Here is a 22093-nt window from a genome sequence, read left to right as displayed (position 1 = left end):
CCCCCACCTGTTTCTGGCCTACCCCCCTGCCTTCTCGCCCGCCATGCCTTGTTGTTAATTATTTAATTGATGTTAATAAAGCAGGAGGATGCCCATTTCTTGCCCTGATGCCACGGGGCACTATCTGCGGCTCCGTTCCTCCCCTACACCGCAGGCCAAGCCTCACAGATGGCATCCAGAGGTTGTCACTATCCCCAGCCCCACAATGGGCCCCAGAATCCTACTAGCTGAACCCCACTTAGATCCCTCCATTCAGGCAGCCTATTCTGCCTTCATTCCCGGCTACATAGCTTCCTGAGTTGCTCCCTGAGTTGCTCCCCCTTACAGGTGTGGTCCCCCACTGGGACGTTTGGCTACTAGACCTGGCCCACCTCCAGGCCAGTCAGAACCCCAGGCCCACAGCTCTTGGGCGTTTCTTGCAGTGGGCCCCTGGCCCTTTGACCCTTCTGGTCCTGGCCCCACCATTGACCAGTCAGGGGATGTTCAGACAGGTTCTTGGGTGTATGGCCTCACACTCTCTTTGGGGTCCACCTTCCAGACCCTACAAGGGGGTAACCCATCTGGTTATGGAAGCTGGGGTTAAGGCGCCCTGACCCACCTTTCACCAGGATGGTAACTGGCCTGGCATTTTCTGAGGGTTCCCACGCCACTGAAAACCCCACTAGGCCACCCACTTCTGGCAGGGTGCAGTTTTAGGTCATACCCAGGACCAGAAGCCTCCAGACCATCCCCTACAGCTCCTCCCTTACCTCCAGATGATAGCAGCAGCCCTGCAGCCAGGCAATGTTGATGCCTGCTCCCAGCAGCAAAATTCCCTGTTTATATGGGCAGCCCTGAATCTAAAATGGGTGCCCTAATCAGGCACCTGCCAGCTGCTGTCTTCTGGCCCTTAAAGCAGCAGGCACAAACAGTGCCCTGCCACACCCTTTAAGACTCACAGTCCCAGCTTCTGCCTCCACTGCTTCCATCTCCTCCCAGCTGTCTTAAAGCAATTCACTGGTTTGGCATATCCCAGGCTCTGTCGGTGACCCTCCAAACACCTTGCCGCATAGGCCCACTTGATTCCCCCGCAGTGGTCTACAGGACACTGCTAGTGGGGAAGATCTCTGGTGTCTCACACTCCCACCAGCTCTCGTTCCCTCTCAGCTGCCCCTCTCTGAGACCAGAAATACCTGTTCTCATGCTCCCTCCACCAATATGCAGGGAGCACAAGCTGTGGAAATGTGGCTGCATGTTCCCCACTCTGGTTGGGCTTCCCTTTGCATTTGCAGTGAGTACTTTTTGTTCAAATTTCCCAGGCTCATCTTCCATCCCGCTCTATTCCCTTCACAATCACCAGGGATCCTGGTTTTCTCTGTTTAAAAAATCCCAACTTCTCTGATTTTTTTCAAAAAACCCCAAATTCTCTGATTAAAAACCCCCAAATTTGTGTTTTTCCATGATTAAAATGCAACACCACTCTATAATAGGTATCAGTTGGACACAATGTTGTCTTGGTATATTTACAATTTTGAAGTCTACCAGTGCCTGAATAATTATAACAAAATAAATTCTAAATACCTATATATTTTGGCTCTTTTTCATGGAAAATCAGAGTTCCACCTGCCCTCTTTGCTCACTAAGACACAGGTCTAGCTGCGGCTGTCCCCTCCACTACTTTGTGGCACTGAGCAGCCCTGATTTGATGTTTCCCTGCACCTCTACCCATGTCATTGCCCCTCACTCCCAACACACAGCCCCTCACCCCCCAGCCATGCTGGTGCTCTTCACGCCCAAGTCTCCCCAGCCCCACTCAGGCCCCTCACTCCTGGCCTACAGCCCCCTGCCCCCATCAGCTATGCTGAAAGGAGCCTCCAGCTGCCAGGGCTACAGGACCCAGTGTCTGCATCTCACCTGCTCACTGCTCTGTGCATGCCAGCCACAGCCAGCCAGCAGCACCTGAGCCCTGGCTGCCATGTACAGGAGGCAGCAGCTGCTGCAGCTGGAGCTGAGCATGGAGCTGGCCCCCCAGCCCCTCCTTGCAGGTGGCATGACCAGAACCAAGTTCAGTTGAGTTTGTGGGGACTCAAGGTTCCCTGCCCTGCTGCCCTCCCCCTGGCAGCCTGTGTGGCCCAAGTGGGACCCAGTGCAGGAGGGCACAGCAATACAGGGAGATTTGGCGCCACCATGGTGAGGTGCCCCCTGCCTGCTCAGCAGAAGTAGCAGAAACAGTGGCGGTAGCAGTGGTATGGAGTTGTGACCCCACCCCCCTCCAGTGCTCCCAGGCCAGCAAGGGACACCTCACCTTGGTGGCACAGCTAGCACAGCTTGCAGCAGTGGCAGCACCAAACCTCCCTGCCCCACTCTGCCTTCCTGCATTGGGTCCCACCCACTGGGCCACAGAGACCCCCAAGGGGAGGACAGCACTGGTGTGGGCATACAAATATGGGGGGGGGGGTATGTGCCCCCCCAATTTCCCCTTATGTATCATCTCTGGTGCCCAACCCATCCCCAGGAATGCACACAGTGGCAGGGAGCCACCCCCCCACCCTTCCAGCTCCCCAGAAGAGTAGCCCATGGCTCCATCCTGCTCCCTGGCTGGGTCCTGCAGCTGTACATTCCCAGCTGGGCCCAGGGCCCCAAGCACTGACCCAGCTGGCCAGTGCCCCCAACCCCAACCACCAGACCTGTCTCATTCCACCCCTCATTGTGGCCACCTCAATCTGTCCTCCTGCCCCACATCCCTTATGTCCCACCCCCATAGATTTACCTGCAGGCAACTCCATGTGGCACCCCCTGCATCCTCCTGCTCCCCCCAGCCTGAAGCAGCCCCTTAAAGGCTGGAATTCCTTTAAAGGGAAAATCCATGTTTTTCCATGACAAATGGAAAACCCATATCTCTGGTAATCATGTTGGCTGAAATTAGTTGAATGTGAAGAGCTGATCAGGAGCAATCGTTCCAACCAGTAGAATAATAAAGTTGTCCCCGGTTATTCCTCTCCTTTCATTTATTTATTAATAAACTCTAACCTGTTCCTGAAAGCTGACTATGTGACTATGACTGCTTTGCTGAATGAATAATAGCCATGTTGCCAATTTAACACAATCCTCTCATGTACCTCGTGACAGTATTACTTCCTTAGGTCTAGTACTTAGGGTCATCTGAAGATGCAAGTCTCAACTTTAAATTTATTAATTTTAAATCTCATGATTTTAAGCCAATATGATTTTGTGGCCCCAACTCATGACGTTTTAGCAAGTAGCAGAACTACTCTTCCATAGCTCTGCTCAGCTGGAGTCATCTGGGCACCATTAGGATTCTGTACCTGTGTTGAAATCTACACATGTAGCTAATCTTGTGAAATCTGTGCCTCATTTATATTTAGCAGTCCCTAAATTTACTTATTTATTATTTACTATCAATTTTTCTCTCAGATTCTTTTCTATGCCTATGCCATCTTTACTGTTTGAATGTTTCTTTGTGTCCCGATGGAGACAATTCAGGCCTTTCACTGCCTTCTGTGTTCATGTCTCCCTGGAAGCCTCCCTTTCCTCACTACCAAGGAGCTATTCTCTTGAGTGTTCCAGTGTTCTACAGACTCATATATTGTGGTGGCTGTTCCTACCTTGAGGTAGAAGAGAGCAAGCCAGAATCACTGTTTAAATAACTTCTACAGAATCTAAAACACCTGTCTCTGCTTTTGTAGTCTTTTTTTTAAACCTTGTAAACTTTAAATTAACTGTTATGCTAAATAATATCCCAATAATTATTATTTAAGTATTGTATCATGATGTCATAGTGTTCAAATGAAACAGTGGAAGCCTAGCAGTTTAGTTTGAGTGGCTGGAAACCCTACGAGTCAAACAGAGTACAAGCATTACAGGGCCTGGTACTGAGCCAGGGAGCTCCAGTGCATACATCCCAGCATGCTTTGTAGGCTTCCATATCTGCCAGGAGCACAGTACCAGCATCTGAGGGCACAGGTCAAGACTGAGTGGCTGACCACCCCAGAGGACCATGCCCCACCTTCTCACAACTCCTCCCCACCACCCTGCCAGCTATCAGGCCTTCAGACAGTGGACCAAGAGTGTATCTGCTGTCTTTTCAAGCCTATCAATTTCCTATCAGTAGCTCACAATGGATCCTTATCCCTCTAGCTCCAGCTGACATACCCAGGTCCAGTGGGTGAGTCTGGTTGGGGCTGGTGCTAGTAAGTTGAGGTTGGGGCCTTCTGTTGGGGGAGAAAAAGGGGTGTTGGATGACTCTGTTTCTAGCAGGGGCCAAGTCAGGCTGGGAGTGGGATGGGGTGGGGGGGGAAGATGGGCTATTGGGCTCGGTGCTGTTTGGGTATGGGTTGCAGGGGGTCTGGCCACAGTGCTGCTGGAGCCAACAGCACCCCAGCTCTCACCAGGGCACTGCAGTAAGTGTGAGCATTGCAGCCAGAGCCCCAGAGCTCTGGTTGTGGTGCCAGAGCTTTGCCTGTGGTGCTTCTGTGGCTGCAGCCTCCAATGCCCTGGTTTTCACTGAGGTATAGGCTGCCACCATGGTCAGAGCCCCAGAGCTTTTGTCTCTCTCTCTCCCCCTCATACACTATGTCCCTGCAAGGGGCTAGGGTTGGGTTTTGGGGAGGACAATCTGAGGCATCAGGGTCAAGTACAGGTACATAGGGTTGCCACCTTTCTTCAGGGTGGCAAGGCAGACAACTGCATAGCTATGGAGAGGGGCTGGTCTTTCCTGTCCACTTAGTGTCAGGGGACTGGTTTGCTGTGTCTTGAGCTGCAACAGTAGAACAAAGCTCAAGTCATAGATTGTCTTGCTGGAAGGGAGGGAGGGGCCCTAGGAGCAGTGCAGGCTGGGATGCTAGAGGACAATGCAGCTGCTTTTGTTAGAGAGGTAAGCATACAAGCATTCATTCCTCTAATAGTAGCTCTACCAGAAGCAACTTCTACCTCATTGGACACTTGCACACTTAGGCTTCCCATTGGTGGGACTGTGATTCCACTGGTAAAAATGTGATACTTGCACATGCCCTTATACAGTAGCCAGTCTTCTCTTGTTCTATTGCCTCATACTTGCCCAAGCGGTTAATTCTGAATAGATCTACAGTCACAATGCAACTAAATCAGGTACTAGTTGTAGTCAATTTGCTTCTGGAGCTGGCTGTGTAACCTGCACTGTGCTTTGTGCTGATGTAGCTACACTACTACCAGGACCTGAGCTAGCCAGCTTAAAGCTAGCTGCAGCATAGACACACCTTCAAATACTTAGACAGGACCTATGGGTTAGGGCTAAACCAAAAATGTCAAACATATGGCCCACAGACCAGATCCAACCCACAGAAGTGGGTCATCCAAGCCTGCAGGACTTCTCATTGGTTGGAGCACCCACCTCTCTGGGTTGAACTTGGCCCATGCAGCTCATTACTGCAGCCCCTGCAAAACATAAGTAATCCCAGTGCAGTTCCGGAATGCAAAGAGTTAACACCACTTTACTTCTCCCCTTTACCCACTGCTGAAACTGGGATTTTTAGTCACACCTGGCTATTAAAACTGGTAGCAGGGGGAAAAGGAGAGCCAGCAAGAAGGGCATTAGCTTCCTCAACAAATCAGTGCCTCTGGCAGCTGTGGGGATTAATGCCATTTCCACCAGCTTGTCCAGTCTGCAGGAAGTCCTGTGGCCCAGATCCAGCCTCTGACAGGCCCCCAGTCTGGATCCAACCCACAGGGCCCAACAATTTTGACACCCCAAGACTAAAGGAATATGATTATTGTCAGATCCAGAAAAACATGGCAAAAAACAAAAATATATAATTTCCTCTGGCATGTTCTATATTTATGAGCAAACATATTGACCTGCATAAAATGATTTATGGCATGGATCATAAATTCCTTATATAGTTGCTATTATAGAAGTACTACATTGTATTTTAAAGAAACACTGTGCTAGCTTCAAAATAATTTTCATGAACAATAGCTTCTACAAGCTTGGAGTGCTCTAAAATACTGGGCGCCTTGAAGGGCAGCACTCATTCACTTTATAGTATTAATTAGCATGCTCACCCTTGTGTGAAGAATGCCTCTATTAGAAGGCTGTCTGGTATTTTCAGAAGAACTTTCATTAACTGCAAGCTAGATATATACAGAAAAACTTCTTCACTGTAGAACAGCAAGTACGTGGAGTAGACTGCATAGGGAAGTTGTGGACTCCCCATCACTGGAGGTGTTCAAGAAGTGGTTGGGAAAGTTACTGGTCAGGGATAATATTGGTGTAGCTATGCCTATTTTTTAACTATAGGTATTTTCCATGCTTCTGGGCTTTGCTGATTGCCCCTCCTCCCCCTTTCTGCTACATGTCAGGATGTTTTTAAGCCTCCCTCAGAGACATTGGGTATTGGCTACAGCCAAGGTTGGTGGGGTGTGCCAATGCTCCTGCTGGGATCAAAGCTGGAAGTTCCTAGATAGAAGGTCTTGCCCCTGTGCTCAGGGTCAGACCAACTGCCATTTTTGCGGACAGAAGGATATTATCCCATGGTCAGACTGGTATGGATGGTGAGGGTTTCTGCCTTCCTCTGCGGGAGGGGCGGGGGGAGAGACATGGCTCTCTACCTGGGATCTTGTAAGTGTATATTAACAACCTTTTATAGAAGCAGGACATTGGCTGCCATGGTTCCCCTGCTTTACCTATGGCAGTTTAGGGTCTTACGTCTTCTGTTGTGCCAGAGTTGATGGTAGTTTTACAAAGAGTTTAGATTATGGATTGTATAGGATGATTTGGACAGGGATGATCCTGCCCCAGGCAGGGGGTTAGACTAGATGACTTCTGGAGGTCCCTTTCAGCCCTGCTTCTCTATGATTTCTATATTCTACTCACAAATGAATTAAGTGATTTTTTCCCTTTCTTTCTGAAATATCCATCTTTTCAATCAAAGATTTTGTTTTAATAAATTAGAACAAAATGTTTTTATATTCCTTCCTGGATGTGCAGGAAAACTATTTACCTGTCAGGAGCTGCAGGGGCCACCTCTCATTGAAGCTTCAACAGTTCTCTGTGCAATGTACATATAAATAAGTTATTTACCTTGTTTTCTCTCTTATTTTTCTCTCATTTCCTCTTTCGGTTAACGTTTACCTATCTCAAACAATTTAAACAAAGAACCTAGTTTTCTGACCTTTCAGAATTCTGACAGGTACGATGGCACCAAGTGCTTATTTACATTCTCCTCAATACTAATTAAAGCTCTACTCATATTACATCAGTTAATGAAATATATGCATCTTAATAAAGCCTGTCTACAAACTTTTCAAATATTTTGAACCCACATAGATTGGCCACCTTTATATGTTCTCCACCCAGCTGCACCAAAGTCCTTGGTTTTGTAGCAATCAATACCATTATTGACATTACTTCACTAACACCTGGCCCTACACATCTGAAGCATATTTATGAATGATTTGTCCCTTTCCTCTTCCTTAGCAATGACAAAAGGCTTATGAGCCTTACTCTTTATCTTTCAGTTACTGGTTTCAGTTGCCAGAGGTGTTGGTCTAATTATTTTGTTTTTCAATTAAGTCAATTTTAGAGTTAATCCAAAGTAAGCTCTTAAAGACCACACCATCTCTTATTTTATTACAATAAACCCTTTTTTAAAATCTGTCCTCCATGATGGTGCATCTGAATTATGCAGCTTGGCTTCCTATAGCAGACAGAGAAATATCTTCCCCTAATGAAATCTAAATGAAACATTTCTAAATGAAATCCATTCTGAATATACAGACATGTGCAAAAATGTGTGTTTTTCTTCCTTAAATACTAATAATTCCACCCAAAAAAACAAAATAAAAAAACCACATTTCTCTAGAATGGCTGGCCTAATTTTTCTCTAAACTAATTTTGAGCTTATTTCATCACCATACTGCTCCAGCTTTATAATTGTAGAACAATATTGAAATCAATGGAGTTATACCAGGAAAATTGAAGTAATGCTGCAGTGAACTGGAACTTATATAATTTGATATATTTCAGCAAACAATATGAAGTCCTGTATGAAATGCAGTTTTGTACCTGAATTTTAAATAGCTCAGATTACTGAACAAACTTTCCAATTAACACTTGGAGATTCCTGTTTCCAATTCTTTCCAATGTGAAGACAGACAGACAAGTTGATATGTCTGATCCCTTAAAATTAATGTAAAATATCATCAAGGGGCTACCAGCTAAGCAGAAGTCACTTATCTTTCCCTAACCCTTAGTTGGCCTGGATTGAGAAAAGGCATCTCAAGTTATAGCAGTATATATCAAGGGCCTAAGGAGTCCTTAGGTGGTAAGTAGAGATGGGGAAACAATTACTGTCTTACACCATCCCTCATTGCTCCACATTGCTATTGATTACTCAGTAGAGTGGAGGGTTCATCTGGATACAAGTTTGGCTGCTTTGTTTTTTCTGCAAGGTTCAAGTTTCTGGGGTGTCTATGTCCATATATAAAAAGTATGCTTTTGAGCCATTATTCAAAACATCACACTGATTCCCACGTAACTGAAGGGTGTGCCAGGTCCTACAGCACATGGAAGTGCAAAGTTCTGGTAAATTCTGTCAATGACAAGATATGAAGGATTTTCAGGTTTATGACTTCAGTGATTTTATGATGCTAAAGTTAGACATTTTAATTCTTTGTTTTAACAATAAAGCAGAGTAGAAAAATGGTTCTTATTTAAAAATCTTCATTTAAGGTCCAGTCCTCCAACATGCATACATTTAATGTTAAGCACACAAGTACTCTTACTATTCACATGTTTAAGTCTTTTGCAGAACTGGGATGCTAAAGTTAATTTTTCATCAAAAACTATGCCTACATTGTCACTAATAGAGTTCAAATCAAAGGGCAGAGAAGCAGAAAAGCAAAATTACTTGCCCATAATTTAGACTTGGAAATATAGGCTAATACTTTTAAATTAGGAATGCTTAAAATTATCAGCAAATATTAAAGCAATGTTTAATTACTTCCATTTATGATTTCATGCTGTGATTAATCTAATATGCCAATCTAATTGGACTTAAATGTAACTTCTATTTCCGTGATGTCTTTAGCAAGAATTCTAAATAAAAAGGCCATCATGCTCCTAACAAATTCTACAGATAACTTGGAAAAATTATCAGAAACAAAATGAAGCACAGTATCCACAAATAGAAATAAGACAAAACGTGACTAGAAAATGACTAGATTTTCAAGAGAGTGCAATGCCGAACATCTCCGTTAGGTGGCTAGCTGTGTGCTAGATGCTTCTGAAAATACAGTCCTACATTTTTTCCCAATTCCATGTAGGAACACAAAGATTCAAAGGGGCTTCCTGGGCTATTCATTCCAGTGCCCTACATTTTCAAGCAATTCTTTACTCAACCCCCCAAAATTGTCACTTTAAAACCCTTCATGCATGAGTACATGAACAAGGCAAAAACTCAAATGGAGAAGTAATGGGGCAATATATGCTCTGAGGATTCCAAGAAAAGGACCATGCTCAACACTACAGAGAAAGGAAAAACCCCCAGAATCCTTGCTAATCTGATTTAGGGAGAAATTTCCTTCCTGGCCCTAAATTCAAGAATCAGTAGAAGTCTCTATGGAAAAGCAAGATTATCTAATGCAGACCTCTCACCTTTTTAAGTACAAGCAAGCATATCAGTGTACCCTAGTCAAAAATCCCCATCCTTAGCTGTGCCCAAGTTCCAGTGCATCAAAAGAAACTGTAAAACCTCCCCAGAAGTCAGTAACATTCATAGGGAAGTGGAATACTTCTTATTTTCAGCTTCCTACTCTCTTCCTGCTACTAGAATCCAGCAAAAGCTTTGAAGCATGGAGTTGCCAGATAACTCTTTTGCAGTAGGGTAGGTATATCTCTATACTCCAATATAAGGACTACCGATACTTCATAGTTTCATAGTTGGTAGGGTCAGAAGGGACCTGAGCAGATCATCAAGTCCAACCCCCTGCCATGGCAGGAAAAAGTACTGGGATCAAACGATCCCAGCAAGGTGTTCATCTAACCTCCTCTTAAAGACCCCCAGGGTAGGAGCCAGCACCACTTCGCTTGGAAGTTGGTTCCAGATCCTAGTCACCCTGACAGTGAAGTAGCACCTCCTGATATCTAGCCTGAATCTACCCTCTGCCAGCTTGTGACTGTTATTTCTAGTCACTCCTGGTAGTGCTCGGGGGAACAGGGACTCCCCCAATGCCTGCTGGTACCCCCTAACTAGTTTGTAAACGGCCACTAGATCCCCCCTCAGCCTTCTACTTGATTCCATGTATTCCAAATGCTGTATTTTTAAACAAGATCTCCCTATTTTATCATACTATCCCTTCCATAAATTTACTAAATGTAATTTTATAGGGCTGTTTTGCCTCAACTCCTTTGCGCAGAGGACCATTCCAAACCTATCCTCTAAAAGTTATAAATCTTCTAATTTCCATTCTAAATTATTCATAACCAATTTTTAGCTGGTATTCTTATTTAGCCTAAAAAAACTCTTCTCTGTCCCTAATATTTATCTACGAAACATAAAAAGGTGTCATAACCCCTCTCAAACTCTATTTTGTTCAGCTAGATAACCAAGCTCTGTTAAATCTTCTTTCATAATCTTTCGTTCCTTTAACCATCTTAGTGGACCTTCTTCATCCACTTTAAGTTAATCTTTTTGGAACACTGGTCATGAGAGCTGCACACAGAATTTTAAATGGGATCTTAGGAATGCTTTGTTCAATGGCACTAGTGTTTCTTTTCCTCAATAGAATATTCCCCTACCTAATACTCCCTAGAATGATGATAGTCTTTCAAGGCCGCATCACAATGACAGCACCTGATCATCCTGTGATTGACCAATATGCCCGGGTCTCTCTCCTTCAATTGTCTCCATTCTATACTCCCCAATCTCATAGCCAAAGTCCTTGATATTGATCCTAAAGCACATAACTTTGCACTTAGCACTGTTAAAACTTTATGCAATGTCTAATGCTTCATTCTTTAAGATTATCTAAATCTTTGTGTATAAAAAGCTTGTCTTCTGTATTAGCAATACCCCCATCTTAGTGTCTTCTGCAAACATTATGAGGACACATCTAGTTCCAGTACCAAGGTCACTAATAAAAGAGCTAAACAGGACAGATCATACCACTAATACCTGAAGATCACCACTAATAACCAAGCTCTCCAATCAAATAACTCACTTTCAGCATAACCCTTGATAGTCTCTCTATCCACTTCATGATAGTAGTACTTATCCCTGTCCTTCATAGTTGGACCAATAATTTCCCAGAGGCATGGTAGCAAAACTATGTTTAAATTTAGATAAAGTCCACTGCATTGCCCTTATCCAAGAAGTCAGCTGTCTTGTTATATAGGGATATTAAATTACTCTGACAACTTTCTTCAGATAAATCCACATTGTGTTTTAGCCCATTTTCAATGAACTTCCATATCATTGATTACTCTTTTCTCCAATATCTGCTCTAAGACAGACATTGAAGGACCTGTTTCATGTGCCCGTTTTTTCAGTGTTCTGGGATGGAGATTTTCAAGAGTCCCAATTTTATGGTGAAGCAATCCAAGTTTTGCTTCCACCTCAGATGAGGTAATTACTACAATTATGTTCTCATTGTCACAATACTCAACCATCCAGTGAAGACTAAGTATATATTCAGTTATTGATCCATACCTAAGTTATCCTTGATCTCTGTAACTGTGACCCTTAACCCCTGTTATTTGGTAGAGTCAGGCAGCAGCCACTGAACAGCTGCAGAGCTTCAGGCCACTACTGAGGGAATTAAGGCTCTTCAGGAGTGGGAGATGGCAGGAGATCAAAGGGGCAAAGCCTAGGTTAAGAGCCCAGCTCCTGGGCTGCAGGTCAGTCCAGCTCAGACTATAGTGGGGATAGCAGTTCCCTGGGGGAGGGCTGGGGGCTGATGATGACTGGGAACCACAAACAGCAGACAATGAGGTAACTTCAAGGGACTGGCAGAGGACAGCCAGTTAGCAGTGGGGGTTCTGGCTGTGTTATACGTCTATTCTGAGAGGTAGTCATTCTATTTGTAATAAGTTGATGGTTTTGTTTGCATTTATCTGAGGCACAGGGAGCTCATCTACACATGCACATTTACTGCTCAGTAACCAAAATTACTGTGCAGTCAGGGTGCACATCTAAACATGTACTGTGCAGTAAATATGGTGACTTATGCTGACTTGAGTATAAATCTGATACCTGCAACATGCAGGTATAAAATTTATGCCCATTAGTTACTGTGAAGTAATGCATGTGTAGATGCGTTACTGTGAAGTAACCCAGGAGGCCTCCCTGCTGGCCCAGCTATTGTGGGGCTGGCCTAAGTCCAGCACCAGCTTTCCTGGCTAGCCGCCTCTCCTTGTTTAATTTGGGTCTAAAGTTATTCCCAAGTGCTGGCAGCTGGCTCTGGCTTCAATATGGGACTAAAGTCAGTCCCAAGGGCAGCCATGTGGCCAGAGGCTGGAGCTTCTCCTGGTGGCCACAGGGACACATTGCAGCCTGCTCTGACCTAGGAATAAATTTAGTCCCAGGTCACCTGCCTGCACGTGTAGATGCTGGAGTATTCCCACTTAGTACTGTACAGTAAATTTAAGCTAGTGTACATGCATGTGTAGACACGCCCAGAGTGTCTTTACTGAGGAGTAGGGAAACCACTGTCAGTACCAGAGAAGGTGCTGCCTCCTTGGTTTAGTTGATTTAGGGCAAAAACTACAGGCCTGAGAGAGAGAGCAAAGTGAGAGGGCAGAGAGCTCAACTGAGTTTAAAAATAACCTGTGGGAGTTCAGAATGATAAAGACTGGGCCAGATCAGGATAGTCCAATAATGAGCAGAGCAGATTGAGGTTACTAAAGTCTCACTCTGTAGTCTGAGGGCCGCCTCCCAAATTTATTATATTATAATAATTATTCATGGCAGGTGAAGACAGGGCAGTATCCTGGTGAGCCAACAGGCAAAACAGGCTTGGAGGTGGCTGGAAGAGGGCACCAGAGCCACATTAGCAGGTGGAGCTCATTCCATCTCCAACATCTCTTCAATGCCTAGCAGTCCAATTTCCTCCTTCCTGGTTCTGTGTCTAATTAAAAGCCCAGAGAGAAGCTTTTGCCATTTGTTTAAATATTTTTACAAGGTCTAATTAACCAAACCTTTGGCCATTTTCACTTCATTCCTGAATTCTTTGAATACAAAAAGATATCCCTCTTTCCTGATCAGTCCCATTTTCTATTGCTTATAGATTCTCTGCTTATTTTCAATGGCCTGTTTGAACAAAGGTGTAAGTGGGCAAGGTTTGTGACCTTTGCAGCTGCTGCAGGGTGAAGCATCAACACAGCCAGAAAGTTAACAAAGCAGCTGGTAGGTGCACAGACCCTCTCACAACCCCATACTACAGCCCCACCACAGATAACCCTGCAGCTCACCCCTGTCACCCTAGCAATGGCTACAGTAAGGATGCTGCATTAACCCCCTGGCTCCTACCCACATCAACAACCTTCCCCCACAACAGCAGCATCTCCCAATTGGCATGAGGCTGCCCACCACCAGGGCAAACCCCAAACCCAAGCACCAACAATTCCAGTCACCAGCAGCAAGGGATGGATGATCATGGATTTGGCAACACAGTAGGGTAAAGGCAGTGCCCAGGTCTTGTGCCCCAATTACCCTACCATGTTTCAGATTCTTCTATAGCCCTTCCCTGTTAAGTTGAGGCTGTCAGTGTTCTAATTACTCCCACCTGGCTCTAGCTGGCTGCATGGCATGACTTCCTGCTTATAAGTAGGACCCTACTTAAATCACAATTTCACAATTTTCTTGAAAACCATGAAAAATGGTGGTTTCCAGCAATTTTGCACAGAATTGCCCCCTCCTCCCAAAAGAAAAAAAAAAAAGCTTACTGGACTACAAAGACAGCACAGAAATCCCTGCAGTCATAGAGCACATGGCTTAAGAAAGAGCTACTAAGAGGATGAGCTAGTGATGTAGATTCAGTGAAGGCACCAGTCAGGAAAGTGAAAGGGTTTCAGTGCAATCTTTTAACAAGCCAGCTGCAGTGCTGTAGCAATACTGCAGTCTGAAGATGAGTGATTGGCCTCATGGCCAATCAGCAGCAAGGGGCAGGGCCACCATGGCCCCTCAGCCAATCAAGAGCAAGGGGAGGGGGGAGAGGGAAGCTCACCGCAAAAAAAGACCATGAAATCAGCTCCGCCCACCACGAGTAGCCTGTGAAAATCCCTTCATCTTGCCACAATTTAGGTAAGCCCCTACATATAAGCAATGGCTGTTTTAGTGCTCATCAGACTACTCAATAGGACAGATACCTCTTTTTCTAGCCTTGGGCTTCTGATTCCTAGTTCCTAGGTTCCTGTTCCCCAGGTCCTGTTTCTTGGACTCTGGCTTCATCTTTGTTTCTGATTCCTGCCTGTTGCTTCCTGGTTTCTACCTTCTGACACCTTGTTCCAGAATCCAGCATGGACTCCTTTTCCTTTCCTCCAGACCAGTTTGCTAGCTCCTGATCCCTTTCCCCCCACCTCCAGTTCCAGACTTCAGCCCTGAACTCTGACTACTAACAGTTGGTTCCTGGCTCATGGCTTTAAATCATTCATATCCTGGTCCCTTACAGCTACAGCTGCCTACTCCAGACCCCTTAGCTAGTGACTCTGTTCTGAACCCCTACTTCCTGCTCCTAACACCCCTGGCTTGGGGCTCTATTGTGGTGACTTGGTTGCTCTCATGTCCACATCTTGGTTCCTTACAGACCTCAGTTTCCTGACTCACCTGCTCCTGATCCCAATCCCCTGACTCATCCATCATTACTTTAGTCTGGACCCTTAGTTCCTGACCTTCTTTTCCAGATCCCCTATGTTGCAATCCTTTAAGGTCAAACCCTTAACATTTACCTTGCAGTCAAAATGCAGATGTTCCTTATCGTTTTCCCCTTCCTGCCTGGATGCAAGCTCCTACATATTGCACTTTTGCCTTAAAATAATTCCATGTCCCTTTCTCCATTCAAGTTCATTAGTTCTCAAATCCATTCCACCTTCTTAACCAATTGCCTTATTTTTTCAAAGTTAGCATTTCTGAAATCCAAAACCTTTGTTATAGACCTATAACTTTCCATCCTGCAATTTAAATTAAACATGATCCAGGGTTTTCAATCTGTTCTATCCTTAGATAATGTGAAAGGAAAGAAGTTAACATAAGGCTTCTGTACACACAGATACTCTGTGTCATGAAGGGGAACAGAAGAGTGTAAATCTCCTGGAAATGAGGCTTGGCAGGCCAAATGGAATTAGAAGGTGCTAATGAGTCATTACTCTCTACGATACTATTTGTTTTGCCTTTGTCAGATACTCAATACTACAACACACAGCGGACAAAAAGCAAAAAGAAACAAAATCTAGCCTCCAGGAACATAAGCAATGTTGAGGAACATTGCCTACATGTGACTACTCAGAATGTCACAACTTTCAATGAAACATGTAAAACAAACTTTACTGCTGTCAGGAGTAGTAGGAGGTTGGGATCACAGGAAGTACTGCTGTAAGTTTCAGGCAACCAGCCAAATAGAGATATGGAAGGCTGTTAGGATTTATAGGCTTGATTTCTTCTCCAGATCCCTCATCCTCACATTCAGCAGTCCTCACCATCTGCCAGTTCTTCACTGTACTTGGCCATGGCTCAGGAAAACTTGCAGCAGAACATGATACCACAAATTGGTTATTCCATGTACATTTTCTCCTTTTGCTCTTATACAAGAGTGGAAAGAGTTAGAATGGCTTACAGACTGTAATAGGTTGTCTCAGCACATTAGAAATTGTATTATATTATCTATTTCTGTAGTACCCAAAGGTGAGCATACAAAAAGGAAGACAAGGACTATCCCCGAGGGCACAATTACAATTAGAAAATGATGACTAGAGTTAAAGAGCAGAGACAGACTGGGATGAAGAAAAAATAGTTATGGCCGTCCTGTGTAACTCTAAACTGTAGGCCTTGGTGACGCTACCTTTGCACGGAGATCCCCTTGCCTACCTTGCCCACAAATGTTAACCAATGACATACAGGGTAGAAACACTGATGTCTTATTTCTGACATCATAAAAAAAAATTATGGCAGCAAAAATGCTGAGAAAATAGACCATGGCTACCTTTTGTTGTACCATGTGAAAGGAAAAATCAGTGATGCAACAAAAGACTCTGCTACTTTATTGCTGTGGATGTCTATTACTTCTGTGGCAAAAAAGCATAAGCAGCCTGCACTTCTTGCACTTCCCTGCCACTCCAGACAGGTCTTCTGGGGGCTTGAGGAGCCCTCAAGCCCCTCGAGCACCTGCCCTCTTTTCCTGCTTACAGACAGGCACCCCAGGGATTCTCAAGGTGCGTCTCTATAAGCAGGGAAGTTGGAGTTCCACTTACCTAGACCTAGAAATAGTTGATGAATGAATGGTATTCTATTTTGCCCACCCTAAAAACAAAACAAAAAAAATAATTGTTTTAAAACAGAGTAGTAAATTTTGCAAATTAAAATGAAGTTTTTACATAGCTACTATTAGCATCCAACACTACATAGTGTGTGCCACTTGTGACATCTCCCATGCAGGAAACCACATAGTTGATTAAAAATTCTTGCAACATACATGTATTTTAAAAGATAGAAAGATCACAAATAGCAGTTCAAAATCCTTTGGGATTTTATGAATGATATAAGACAAGCAGTGAGTCTAAATATTGGCTTTATTGATTCGTTGTGACTGGTATTAGCAAGACCAAATCAAGAACTATATGCAGAAAAATGGACTGTTGAAAATGTCACTGGTTATAGATTGCCCCCTCAGGAAACTTCTGGTCATGCATGGTTTCACAGATAAATTCAAAGACACATTACAATTTATAATCCTAAAAATTGAAACTAAAATCGCATTTTATGTAGGAGTGTGTATATAGGCATGTAGACAGTGAACTCCATTTTCTAAGCTATATATTTAACTGCTTAAGTATGACTAGGCAGGCACAAGCACACCTTTGTTTACCCCAATTCTTTTTTATCATCCAAATGTGCCCAAAAATGCATACATTTAACTTGCAAGCTGTCCTGTTCAAGGACTTCCCCCTTTCCACTAGTCATGTTATGTTATGAACTGGAGATCTGAGCTCCTTAGATTTGCAAGTGAAAAAATTCTTCACAATGACTTCACATCTTGCAGGACTATTACCAGTCTGTTCTGACTACTGGGAGATGCCATAGAGGAAAGACTGAGTCTTCTGTCAAAGTTATCTAATTTCTAGATCCCACTCTTCACTGGTTTATAACAGTGGTTTTCAACCTTTTTTTCATTTGCAGACTCCTAAAAAAATATTGAATGGAAGTGTGGACCCTTTGAATTGTAAGTGTGGGTATTCCCATACTTTTGATTGACCATAGTAATCTTTTGCAGGCCCTTTAGATATAGTCTGCAGATCCCCTTAGAGATGGTCTACACAGGTTGAACACCACTGTTTTATATCATAGGATAAGAGTCGGTCAAAATGAATACATCACTCTCAGTTGAGAAAAGTTTAAAACAGAGTTAGACTCAGTCATAATGGACCATCTGGGATTTGATCACTGCTATTCAAACAGCTGAAAATTTGGTAAACAGCAGCTTCACCAGTCCCAGAGAATTATCTTGTTCCCTGCAGTAAACTACAAATGTATGCCAACTTTCCATTAATCCAGACTGTTAGTTGCTGTTCTGATTAGCATGCTGAAAGCAGAGTGGACTTCTGAATATCAAGACATGAACTTTCAAAACTTGGCTAATTCAGCATAACACTTTGTGACATTCATTCTTTCCTTCAAGTCTTCAAGAAAATCATGTTTTTCCACTGGCAACACTTGTTCTCTGACCAAATTCAGCCTAGTCAGAAAATTAATATCCCTATTTCTCTCCATTTTATAATTTCCACAACTGACCAAATCCTTATCAAACCTACAGACCACCAAATTAAATTCTTTCACACAACAGGAAACTGAACCTTTGCTTTGTGGATTTCACCACTGGGGTTCTTTATATTTTAGATGGATATTGGCTTAAGTGCTGGCAAAGACCAAACAGGCCTATTTTCAGGGCAGACAGAAAGCCTGGCACCTACACTCCCATTGGGAATTTGAACACCGAAGTAGTAGTTAGGGACCAAATACAGTACATTTGTGGATCTGGCCTTTAGTGGCTTCCATCCAACTTCTTGCAATAACATTATGCTTCATAGCCATCTTGAGATAACAACAAAGATTCATGTCCCACCCTGAAATATTTGGTTGCTTATCATTGTCAGTCTGTCAGGCATTTGTAGAGTAAATGTTCTGAATCTATATTATTCAAAAGCACCAACTCAACGTTTTAGAAAGTATTGACTGAATGGCTACATAATGGAAGTGATCTTATGGATGCTCAAATGATGGAGATGAGTGATCTACTACCTGGAAGCATGACAGTTAAAACCAAGATACAGCATCGCTATTTCCATCCTATATGCTCAATACTGTACTCCAAGCACTGAATTCATTTAAGAGTTTTGCCTGCTGTTAAGCATCCTGTATATGAAGTTCACTAGAGGACTGGGTCATGAAATCACTAGCACTAGCAATAGTTAATTATAAGAACTAGCACTTATGAGTAACTATTCAGCCATTCAGGGCTTCTGCCTATTAATACATACAAAAGAGGAAAGGGAGTAATAACAGTCCATGCCAGTGGAAAATAAAAACGTTCAGAAAGAAGTTGAATTAATGCATGTATATTAAGAAATTAGTCACAATCAGTGAGGAAAGGGAGAAAAATAAGCAACCTGAGGAGTCTGCATGCCTGTTGAATTTGGAAAGCTGGTTTGCCAAACATGAGGTGAACCTCAGGTAGTGCCTGGCTCCTACATAGTGGATGCGTGTACATGAGACGCTTTACACAGCAGACTAATTTGCTGTGCAGTAAAGAATCACTGTCTCCACGTGCATGGCAATTAGGGCATAGAGACTAATTTACAGCACTGCCAGATAGCCCCAGCAGATTCAAGAGGTATCCAGCAGCACGGTAAATTACCGCACTTAAACATACATGTAGATAGCAACGTTGGGATTAGTTTTCTCCAGCTCAAATTGAGCCACAGTATATACATTTACATTGATTGCATGTGTAGATGTGCCTAGTAGTTCTGTTATCTTACAACAAGCTCCTCGGCCATTGGGTGCCTTGACAGCACCATACAAATCACAAAAAGGTACTCTGATGTACAAAATCTCCAGACAATTTACCTACACAAATCTTAGGTTAAAACATCACAATTAGCTATTATAAAAGAGGCAGAACATCTGATCTATTCCTAGGAAAATGCTAGGGTCTCTCAAGAGTTTCAACAGCTCAGAATAAGTTTACTGCTGGATATAGTAGATATAGGATATAGAAATATACATACCCTATCAACACTTCACAATCCACTGCAAATTCTGGTTTACAACCAAAGCATCAGCAATTCTTTTATTAATTGATGCAGTACATACTTCATATGCACAATGACAGTGTAAGATGGCAAATAAAGGAATACCCCAAGGAATGTGGTATTGATCAAATCTGAGTTTAAAATTAATTATTTTTCTTGCTGAGCAGATCTGCCTGATTTATAAGCAAAATGTATCACTGGGATCTCTTGTTCTAATTATTCAACAGTATTTGAAAATAAAAAAGTCACAAGCTGCTAAACCACATCAGCATGGGTCAGTGGCATCTGACAATTAATCTGATTTTCACTTTTATGAAACACAGCACACAGCCTAAGAACTGACAAGGAATACAAAGGATGCTGTATACTCTATATGCATAAAGGAAAGCAGATCTTGTTGGCTGTAGAATCGTAGAGTGCCAGCTTTATATCTATAACAATGACATAGATTTCTAAAGATATTCCTACAGAATCTACATGATTTTAGAAGAAAAACTGCAAATAAACCAAACCAATTTAGTCAAGCACAAACAGAGGGGTTTAGGGAAGCTAAGTAAGATAATTCAGTATCAATTTTGGACTCAAAAAAGAAGGAATAGATTCTTACTAAGGGAATCTACTACAAGAAGAATGAGGGGGGAAATCACGGTGACTGGAAATAAGTGACAAAATGTGCTCATTCTGAGGAAAACAGAACCCTACCTAAGAACTGGGAAAGCTAGTCATTTACTAACCATATGGATTTCCTGCATGACCTTCAGTAAATCACCTCATCTCTCTCTGCATCTTTTCTTATTTGTAAAGTGTCACAAGGCACGCAAATACTCTGGTAATGGGTGCCAAAGTAGTTTAAATGGAAGACTACTGAAACTAAGTACTGTTTGTACTGCTTTCTCTGACATTGCAACAATAGCAAACACAGCTTAGGACTGTCCATTCACTAGACTATCTACCCCAACGTATACAAGGCACCCATACTTTTGGGGTGCCTATAGACATACTGAGAGGTTGCTCTGATGCGCTGTAAGTACAGCATATTGGAGAAGACTTGATTAATTGAATCTGCTGGAGCATGGTAATTACATGGTAATTTTAATTGTGATTTTAATTATCCAATAATCCTCCGGAAATACCATGATCTAGCCAGCTTCCACGTCTCGTGTATCACCGTGCCCGTGCTTCAAAATGGCATTGAGGGTGCTTGAACTAAAGCTTGTCAAACGAGCTTTAGTTCAAGCAGCCCACTGCCATTTTGAAGCATGGGGATGCTGATTGATACGTGAGACCCTGCAGTGCTTTTATTAAAGCATCTCTCAGAGCTTTTCTAATTAAAGCACCCCCTCCCCCACTCCCAAAGCACATGTAAAACTGCCCTTGTTTTTTAGGCAATTTTGTTTATAGAGGAATTCTGTTGTTGCACAGTTAAAACAACTCACAGTAACAGCTGGCAAATGTTGCCTTTTTAATTGTGACCTTTGCAAAATATAGCTGAAATGAATATATATTTATGGCTGTACAACAGAACATCTGACCTACAGCATAGTATTAAAATGCCACTGCTCCATTAGTCATAGTGTGATAACAGTTGCAAGGATTAGTGGGGAAACCCGGCAATCATTTTCTTGTAGTTTACTTAAAATATTTTATTTTTAATAAGATTGGAAATTGAGCCTGCAGCTAAAATTGGCTAAGGAGTTTATGAATCTTTATGCATTTATTCTGGATAGTTAACTTAGGATAGAGTTTTAAGCTTGTTCTACAACATTAAACCTAAACTACAACAGCAAAAAAGCCCTATTTTCTAAAAAGTCAAAAACCTGTATCTTATAAGAAAAGCCCACATTATATAGCACAGGCTTAAAATGTAAAAAAAAAATCCATGTCTCATATTTTGGGTTAAAATGATCTATATAATTCTCCATGGAACAGTCTTTCTATCAGCACAGTTGCCAAGATGCACAGATGCATCTAGAATCATCTGGTCGCTTCCCACCCCCCTCCACCACGCTACTCTCAGTGTAACTGGTAAGTGTGTTATGTTGTGGTGGAAGTGGAGGGGGGATGGAAGGGGCATGGGGATGCAGATCAACGCCCTCCATGGTGAGAGAGGGAGTGGGGCAGAGGCTGGGGCAGGCATTGCCCAGTTGGGGTGGGGTGGGCACAAGACAGAGCCGTGGTTCATCCAGGGGTCATGGGGGGCAGCTCCCACTGCAGCGTACAATCCTGGGAGGCTATGGGGGAGCATGTGACCCCCCCGGGTCTGTGTGGGGCAGAGCAGGCTGCAGCTGTGGGCTGGAGCCAGGGCTGCATGGGGCTCTTCCCACTGGGTGCTGAGCCAGACTGGGCTCAGGGCAGGAGGCAGTGGCACTGGAGAGGAGCTACAGGGGGGGCTACAGTGATATTTGGGGTAGCAGCAGCCCCCACCTCATAGCCCCCTCCCAGCGCTGCCACGGCCTGCCCCAAGCCCAGCCCCCACCGAGAAAAGCCTGGTGCAGCCCCAGCTCCAGCCTGTAGATGCAGTCTGCCCCACCCCATGCAAATCCAGAGGCACACATCCCCCCGCTTTGCCCTCCCAGGCTGCATGCAGTGGCAGGGCTC

Source organism: Alligator sinensis, unplaced genomic scaffold, assembly GCF_000455745.1.
Source record: "Alligator sinensis unplaced genomic scaffold, ASM45574v1 scaffold432_1, whole genome shotgun sequence".
NCBI lineage: Eukaryota > Metazoa > Chordata > Crocodylia > Alligatoridae > Alligator > Alligator sinensis.
This window is presented reverse-complemented; position numbering follows the sequence as displayed.